Raw genomic sequence first — 10,008 nt, forward strand, 5'->3', positions numbered from 1 at the left:
GTTTAGTCCAGATTTTATATATTAATTTCTGATCATTTATTAACCTCCTCAAATCAAAAGTGATGTAACTCTAATTATTTGACTCCCATTTTCTCTAAATAGCCAAAATGACACACCTATGAGAAATGAAATATTGTATATCATCCTCTCACAAATGTTTCACAAACGTCCACGTGATGAGTTTCAGCAAAAAGTGAATCAAATGTGCCTTGTAGGAGCTGGGATTCCATCATTCACACAACCCTGAGCAGCTTCTTGCACCTAAATACATAGAGAGGGATTGAATTTGCCTTTGGGGCATTCAGTCATTTAGCCATACAAGTATAACACACGTAGTTATTGTTGCTGGATAAAGCTGATAACCTCACCAATTGTATGTATATGTATGTATATATAACCTTTTTATCTTAATGCAATGAGTCTGTGTTCTTTATTAGGCATTGTAAGTTAGATAAATATGTTATTGTTGCTCGTTGCTGAGGAGTCGATCCCGACTTAAGGCAACTCCATGTGTACAGAGTAGAACTGCCCACAGGGTCATCAAGGCTATGATCTTTTGGAAGCAGATGGCTAGGTCTGTCTTCCAAGATACCCCTGGGTGGGTTTGAACTGTCAACCTTTTGGCTAGTAGTTGATCTCTTAGCTGTTAGCACCACCCGGGGACTTCTGGTAAAAATGCTAGAAGAGATAAAACATTTTTACAAGCTATGTTGCATTTTTGGAAGGCACATTATTCTTTCTTTTTTTTTTTTTCCTGAATTGATTTAAGTTTTGTTAGGCCTGTATGTATTCGTTTCTCTTTGAGAAGGTGTATGTGTCTGTGTGTTTAAAGGATATATGGGCATATGTGTTCTGTCAAACCATTATTCACAAGGATCCCAGAGCTGAGATTTTTAAGGTTGAAAAAGGTCAGGCAGGCATGGCCTTAACTAATCCTTGGATGTGAGAATGTAAAAGGGAACTAGGGTAGGTTGAATATACAATGATGTTGGATTGGACTGCCAATACCCAACATGAAGTTTATTAGATTGCATGATCCCCTTTGGTGTAGTAACACTGTCACACTGTGTATGATTTTGCAGGGGAGGGCATAGGATAAAATAAAACCCACAGGTTTGGAGATGTGGCTACCTCTTGAAGGAAGTTGAAGTTTTCTATAGATTAAAGGTGCATACTTGACCAAAATAAAAGGAAACCACCCTCCCATCTTTAAAAAATGAAAAGAAAAGCTTCTCCAAACATGGAATGCACTCAGAACACTCCTAGTGGAAGGTGCTCTGTGGGCATCTGCCCTGTGGCAGTAGCTGGGAAAGACACTTTGAGACCAATCAAGTATGACACGGACTTGGGTCAAGAGAATAAAATCATTGGCTACGGTGGTAGGGAGAGGGGGTTGGAGAAAAGTGTGCATTCTTTAAAACAAATTAATTCTTTGAGAATTTTTTAAGAGAATGTAGTATTAAAAATTAGATGGCTTTACTACTCCACTAAATTGGAGAGCTAGCATTGGCATTCATGACTATTTAACTAAAAATCTGAGCTCATACATATTAATTTCATCACGATTTACCTTCATGTCTAGAAAAGTCATCATATAGGCTTACACCTCATCACTAAGCATATATGTATTAAAGTCAGAGACTCTTGCTTTACTTACAGTCTGTGGGCTGAATGAATGCACACTATGGAACTTCCATGATTTACTTTCTTTATCTGAGAAATAGGCCTTAAAATCTCCTATACTTAGAGGATTAAGTGTTATATACAGATAAAGTGATTAACAGATTTCAACATAAAAGAGACGTTTAGTAACAATGACTATTCTCATTTTCCCTAGAAATACCTTTTATTTTATCACCAAACAAATACATGTAGTACAGCCAGGGAGTTCATGATTTTTGATAAAATACTTCACCCTTACAAAATGTTTTCTGAAGTGCTGTCTTCATGTCCTTATTCCTTAGACTGTATGTAGATGGATTCAACATTGAAGTCACCACGGTATACATGATGGCTGACAGAGTGTCCCTCTCAGGGGTATGAGAGGAGGAGAGGCTGAAGTAAACAGCACTGGCTGTGCCATAGAACACCACCACCACTGAGAGGTGGAAACTACAGGTGGAAAAGGCTCTCTGCTTCCCTTGAGTACAGGTTATCTTCAGGATGGTGGAGAAGATAAATCCATAAGATATGAGGATGCAGATAAGGGGTGTGAGAGCCAATAGACTTCCCACAGCAAGAGAGCTGCAGGAGCACGTTGAGATCACAGAAGAAATGATGGATGACACTGGAGGCACAGAAGGACAGATGTGCCATTAGGGTAGTGTGTAGAAGGGCATGAAGATAGGTAACTACCCAGAGTCCAGCCACCAGCTGGACACAGAGGCAAAGAGTCATTAGGTTGATATAATGTAAAGGGTGGCATATTACCACATACCTATCACAGGCCATCACACAGAGAAGGAGGCTGTCCATATTCACAAAAGAAATGAAGAAAAAAAGCTGGGTGAGGCAGCCTGAGAAAGAGATAGTCTGTGTACCAGTCAAGCTGTTCACTACCATTCGAGGGATTGTAGTGGAAGTAAAACAGATGTCGACAAAGGCCAAGTTGCTAAGAAAGAAATACATAGGGGGTGGAGGCGAGAGTCAAAGCCAATAGCCAAGATGATGAGCATGTTCCCTGACACAGTGACTAAGTACATGCAGAGGAACAGTACACATAGGAGGTGTTGCTGCTCTGCAGATCTGGAAAGTCCCGGAAGGATAAATTCACTCATAACTGTTAGATTTCCCCTTCCTATCTTCCCAATGAATCTAGAAGAGCAAAGTATTATATTGTAGAGACCACCTCATTCTCAAGGATGTGTGTGTGTGTGTGTGTATGTAATAAAGCACCCTTCAGACCCTGCTTGCTTGAAAGCTTTCTAATTGTCTTTTATTTATGATAGGTTGCTGTTGTGTGCTGTTGAGCCAATTCTAACTCACAGCAACCCTTATGACAAATTAGAACCGGCCCATAAGGTTTCCTAGACTGTAGCAGATTGCCAGGTCTTTTACCCTATGGAGCTACTGTATAGGTTCGAAACACTGACCTTTATGTTAGCAGTTGAGCACTTAACCATTGCACCACCAGTGCTCCTATTTTTTGATACACTGTTTGCATATTCACACAGATATGCCCATCAAATCAATCTCAATTACTCTAAAAAAAGGATGCTTGTAGACATTCTGCTGAGCGAAATTAGTCAGAGGCAAAAGGACAAATATTGTATAAGACCACTATTATGAGATCTTGAGAAATAGTATAAACTGAGAAGAACACATACTTTTGTGGTTACGAGGGGGGGAGGGAGGGAGGGTGGGAGAGGGTTTTTTACTGATTAATTAGTAGATAAGAACTGCTTTAGGTGAAGGGAAGGACAATACTCAATACATGGAAGGTCAGCTCAACTGGACTGGACCAAAAGCAAAGAAGTTTCCGGGATAAACTGAATGCTTCAAAGGTCAGCGGAGCAAGGGCAGGGGTTTGGGGACCATGGTTTAAGGGGACTTCTAAGTCACTTGGCAAAATAATTCTATTATGAAAACATTCTGCATCCCACTTTGAAATGTGGCATCTGGGGTCTTAAATGCTAACAAGCGGCCATCTAAGATGCATCAATTGGTCTCAACCCACCTGGAGCAAAGGAGAATGAAGAACAAACACCAAGGTCACATGATAACTAAGAGCCCAAGAGACAGAAAGGGCCACATGAACCAGAGACCTACATCATCCTGAGATCAGAAGAACTAGTTGGTGCCCGGCCACAACCGATGACTGCCCTGACAGGGAACAGAACAGAGAACCCCTGAGGGAGCAGGAGATCAGTGGGATGCAGACCCCAAATTCTCACAAAAAGACCAGACTTCATGATCTGACTGAGACTAGAGGAATCCCGGCGGTTATGGTCCCCAGACCTTCTGTTGGCCCAGGACATGAACCATTCCCGAAGACAACTCATCAGACATGAAAGGGACTGGACAGTGGGTAGGAGAGAGATGCTGATGAAGAGTGAGCTATTTGTATCAGGTGGACACTTGAGACTGTGTTGGCATCTCCTGTCTGGAGGGGAGATAGGAGGGTAGAGAGGGTTAGAAACTGTCAAAATTGTCACGAAAGGAGAGACTGGAAGGGCTGATTCATTAGGGGGAGAGCAAGTGGGAGTACGGAGTAAGGTGTATATAAACTTATATGTGACAGTCTGACTTGATTTGTAAACGTTCACTTGAAGATCAATAAAAGTTAATAATAATAATAAAGAATGCTTGTTTTTTCCAAATCTAAATGCACATTCTTTGAATAAGAACTTTTGTATTTTGCAATTATATTGTTTTGTCCACAGTAGTCATACGGTTAATATTTGGTTTTATGAGTTAAATTTATTTTATGTTAGGAGTCATAATATTTACTCTGAACCATTAGAAATATTCACTTTAAATGAGTAACTGTCTTCCCAATCTGAAATTTATTCCCCCAATGACAGATCTCCTTATTTCCTCTTCCCTTTTTCTTGTAAGAATACAATTTTATACTGATATTCTCATGTATCCTCTTCCTGGGGTTAAGCAATAATCCTTTGGTCTCTTGCTGACCACTCGATGCTGTCTTTGGCTAGCCTAGGAAGTCCTTTAGAGCCCAGTGCTTGTGAGTTGGGTTTCCAGGTCTCTTCCTCATAGCAGCTCACATGTGCTGTTTTTTCTAGAGGAGGTAGCAGTATTCTCCTTCACTTTCAAAACCTTCATTGAGTGTCTTGTTTTTCTGAAATCCTACACTGAAATCCCAAACAAAGGTGTCTAGTAAAGTGGTTGTGGGACACTAAAAGAAATTCCATGTCTTTTGCTTCATGTCAATTCTTCCTTCCTTATTTGACATAGATATACTTAACTGGGTAGTGCAAATGGTTAAATGCTGGACTACTACTAAATGAAATGTTGACAGCTCAAATTCACCCAGAGGCCTGGCATCTGCTTCCAAAAGGTCAAACCCTTGAAAACCCTATGGAGCTGTTCTACTCTGTACAAATGGGGTTCCCACATGTTGAAAGTAACTCCACAGCAACTAACAATATATTTAACTACTAACCCCCCTTTAATATGGTAATCAGATATTCAAATTCTCATAGACACTATAAAATTTCACCATTTCTGATGTATGCCATCTCCTTTTTTTATTATTACTGACTCATGTAGTTGTCCCATTGTTATTTAAGTAGGTGCAATTTTCTCAAAAGATTGATAAACTGTACTTTACACTTTACTTTGTGTTAATCTATTGCCACTCTTAAAGTAATAAAACAACCAGATCAAAACCCTAATTCTTTCTTTGTCACTGGTCCGTGGATGAAATTTTGAAGATAAGGAAACACTTCATGTAGTAGTTTCCTGACTACGATGACTTCACTTTCTGGAAAGAATTCTTCTTCTATTATTCATGATACTGTATTCCCTCCCGATTCTTTCCACCAACTCTGTCGTTTACCAACAACCAGGGGAATCTTATCCACCTATTGAAGACACTGCCACTTGGTCAGAGATTCCTTCTCTATCCCCACTCCTATCAACAATTTATACACACACAAAGGTCATACAGAATCACTTTCTCTCAGAACATTCCTTTACCTTCTCAATTCCAATGTTCATTTCAGGAACATATTCCAGGGCCATGAATTTATTTATTTATTATTGATTGATTATGTAAATTTTTGTATCATTTATAGTTTCGTCATCTCCCAAAACTTCAACTTCAATATTAACATCTCTCTTACTCTAGCTTCTTATACATCTTGTTCTTACTCTCTCATTTCCTTTATCTTCAAGCTTTTCATGAACTCCACTCACATTACCCAAAATCCATCAGGTTGGCTGCTTCATTTCATTTCCAATTCAGCCAATTTCCACTCCTCCCTCTATCTCCCCCCGCCTTCTTCCTCCAAAGTCAACCCCATATTCACTTTGTTGTCTCTATACTAAGATACCTGAGCCATGCTGGTGAACAAAATACAGTGCATTTGGTTCTACTAAGTTTTAAATTCCAGCCTCATCTTGAACCTAATTAACCCTATGGAATTCTTCTTCTTCTGTTCCCTATATAATTTATTTTACTTCCTTTCATTCCTTCTTCCCAACCTCAGGTATGTCAGGATAAATCCAGTACTGAGAAGAAACATTACATATGCCATACGTATGTCCCTAAAGGTAGGAAACATCCTTTCGAAGAAGCAGACAGAATCAGTTTTACCATTCTTCTTGTTCCCATAGTTATTCAGCAATATCCCTTTCATAGCAAGCAGTAAAAATTAGCTTATTTTCTTTATTTGTCTGCTTCATTGTTGCCAGTGATATGTTGAGGGCAGAATTTCAATTTATTATTTTGAATCCTTTGTATACCCAAACCCAAACCCATTGCCTTCGAGTCGATTCCGACTCATAGCAACCCTATAGGACAGAGTAGAACTGCCCCATAGACTTTCTAAGGATCACCGGGCGGATTCGAACTGCCGACCTCTTGGTTAGCAGCCATAGCACTTAATCAGTACACCACCAGAGTTTCCATCCTTTGTATAGGACATATAGATTGTACATTGTTGGTCTAAATAATCTTTTGGAAACAATAAATGAATGATAAATTCTAAAGAAGTTATCTGATTGTGTTAATCTCATTTTCTGCAACAAATACATGATTTTTTGAAGAGGTTTCCTATAATACATTCATATTTATAGCATATTGTGTTATTTCCAGAATTTTATTTATTCACCAGGATTATTTTGTTTTTCTATCTGCTCTTAAAATATTTAACAGTTTCATTAACAAAAATGCTTTATTACAATTCAAAGAATTACACAGTTGTCTATTAGCTAAAATTAAAAAAAAAAAGCATGAATACATACCTTCTTAGCTGAGACTTTTTGAAACCTACAATTCTCTTACTCCCTTAATATTCAATCATAAGAACATATTCAGCTCCTGCATTGATTTAAGTGTCAAATCCAGAGTGAAAAAGAGAATGATGAGATATAGATAAATGTGTTCCTACCCCTCAGAGAATGATGGTATATCACAGTGGGAGTATTTACTTTTTTTTTTTTTTTTTTTTGTAGTATTCAAACAGAGTTCTTGAGCAAGGACACATTTTCCTCCCTTGAGCTCAGCACTCTGGAGGGCATAGAGAGTTCTAAATTCATCTCCTAACAATTTTCCTCTTCTTTGTGGATTTGTTTCTTCCTTATTTTGAAGAGAAGGCAAACAAAGGATAAAATGTTGAATACAAGGAAAAAATATGAAAGTCCATAAAGATTCTAAGATAATTTTTTTTCTTTTAAAGGGTAATATTGTTCAGCAGTATGAATGATTGGAAAAGATGGAAAACTGAAACCAGATGAAGTAAAATCTATCTGTTCCATCTCCATAATGACCACTGTTAGTGTTCTCCTCCATAAAAAGAAAAATATTACCCACCTGGTATATCAAGGACTGTAGTATTTATGTAAAACGTTGAGTATTGTACATATCCACATGGATTCTACTCAAGCTTATACACATACTTAAGCTTGTGATTAACTAATGGAATAATGGGTGGAATAATCAAGGTGGGTCATTGCGAATGAAAACAAAAGGAGAGTGCCTTCTGAAATGAGATTTTTCATTACACGCTAACTAAAGGTGATCTCTGTCTCTATGTCTGTCTCTCTCTCTTCCTCTCTACACATACATACACACATATGCATATGTGTTGTTAATCAGCACTAGCAAACTTGTTTGCTGTCTAATTACGGGAACAAGCCCTAACCTGACATTGTCCTGTCGCTTGTCTGCTGACCCCTCAGCACATTTATCCTTTAATCCAATCATTGAGCCCGACTGTGAGAAAGTCTGCCTCTTACTTCCCTGATTCCCTGAAAACAAAGCAAAATACTGTAAGCTCTGTTCTTTGTCTGAACCCTATAAAATATTTGTGTAATATTGAGACTCCATAAGACAAGAGAAACCCTGGTGGCATAGTGGTTAAGAGCTACGGCTACTAACCAAAGAATCTGCAGTTTGAATCCACCAAGCACTCCTTGGAAATCCTGTGGGGCAGTTCAACTCTGTCCTATAGGGTCCCTATGAGTCAGAATCAACTGGGAAAATTATATTTTTAAGTATTTTACTCATACTTTTTTAACAAAATTTCTATAAGTGAAATAAAAAATTTATTTTACCATTGCTTCATATAAAAAAGGTTTTATTTTCATGCAGTTATCCAGGTCAATTTATAGCTTGCCAAAATATAAGCTCAAAACTTTAATATTTTATTGGGTGTTTAATTTTGATTTAAGGTGACTAATTTTATCAATACTTTTTGACTATTGAAAGAAAACTTCTTACCAATTTCACTATTAATTTGTTGAAAATGTCTTAATGTTGTTCACTCTATTATCCAAAAGTTTTTTTTTTTTCCATAATATGCATCTTTTTCCTGTTGCTCTGGAGCAACAAATCCCAATTGTCATTTTCTTGAAATGTGTGATGTAGCTCCTTCCAGTCTTTTTTCTTCATTGCTCTAGTAGAAGTGATAGCTTTGCATCTGCACTCAATTCTACATCATAGCATGCCTTCATTTAAACTTGAGTCCACATTTTTTTACACTAGAAAAATGATTTCATTGTATCAAAATTGAAATAATAATAAAAAAAGAAAAAAGTTGCTGTCAAAATTATGAGTATTGTAATTTGATAGTCATTACCATTTATATAGGAACCTCTGTAACTTTTGCTTCCTGAATAAAATATTCAAGTAAACATATTCAAATGTTACATAAGAATATAAAAAAAAATAACTCATACTGATCAGTTTATTGACACTGACTTGATAGGTGATGTACATATGTATAATCATAGAAATGGCACACATGTTCACCACCACACTAAAATATATATATACGTACCTTAAAACATGCAACAATTAAACAGAAATGCAGCCCTCCCAAAAGAAAGAAAGTTGTGCTCAATGCAAAAATATTTTATAGTGTTTTAGTTTAAATTCTAATTAATTAAAATTAAACACAATTCCAAATCCAGCTCCTCGATCACAATGTCCACAACTCAAGGGCTCAATGGCCACAGGAGGCTGGTGGCTAGCATGATGGGCAGCATATATCTCAGCGAGGTCAGAACGTTAAGTAAGAACTATCAGAGGGACGAGAGGAGCCTGGGATCCAGCGGCCTCTGGGTTTCCAGAACATAAAATGCAAATATGCTCTAGGGCAGCCTGTGTTTTGAAACAAAGATAATCCAAGAACATCCAAGCAAAGGCTACTCCAGGAAAATGTGGAGACAAATTGCAAGTAATGGACATATTCCCAAGGGTTCATGATAAGAGAATTGATGATTAGACAGAGGCAAAGTTTTAGGAGAATAGTGGTTGCTATTGACAAGGAGCAAGTGTGAGAGGGTTGTATTCTCAAACCCCAAGGAAGTTTGCTCACAGGGGAAAGGCAGGGCTGGGTTGACCCTGGAAATGGAGAAGCGGAGGACAGGAAAGGACAGGTCCAAGTCCAAATGGTGGCTTCTGCATGGATTCAGTCTGTTTCCCCCACTAGGAAGTTCAGATTCCTAAGGAAGAATGCAGAGATACCACCACCTCCTTACTGGCTAAAGCCAAAAAATAGGTGGGTTTGCTTAACAAATATGTGGGAATGGCCTTTCCCATTAGAGTTCAGGCCCAGGTAGTGGTAGGAAGCATGATAGACACAGACTAGTTTGTGCATGGTTGCTGCCTTTGGACCTGAGCCCCTGGTGCAAATCTCAACCCAATGGAAAATGAAAGGACATTTTGAAAGACCTTCTTGCATCAAAGCAGGGTACAAGTCTTCAAAGATTCCTATGTTCAAAAAAAACGTTCAAGGTTTCTCCAAATCCAGAGGTAGTCCTAACACTGATATAAAGGACTGCTGGGCTGGACACTAACAGGGGCTACAAAGGAGGGTGATG

General features: G+C 38.2%; 1 pseudogene; it reads right to left on the minus strand.

Moving 5' to 3' along the window:
* Positions 1 to 1,586: 1,586 nt before the first annotated feature.
* Positions 1,587 to 7,888, minus strand: LOC100668411 (olfactory receptor 1C1-like; annotated as a pseudogene).
* Positions 7,889 to 10,008: the final 2,120 nt, after the last annotated feature.

Source organism: Loxodonta africana, chromosome 4 (assembly GCF_030014295.1).
Source record: "Loxodonta africana isolate mLoxAfr1 chromosome 4, mLoxAfr1.hap2, whole genome shotgun sequence".
NCBI lineage: Eukaryota > Metazoa > Chordata > Mammalia > Proboscidea > Elephantidae > Loxodonta > Loxodonta africana.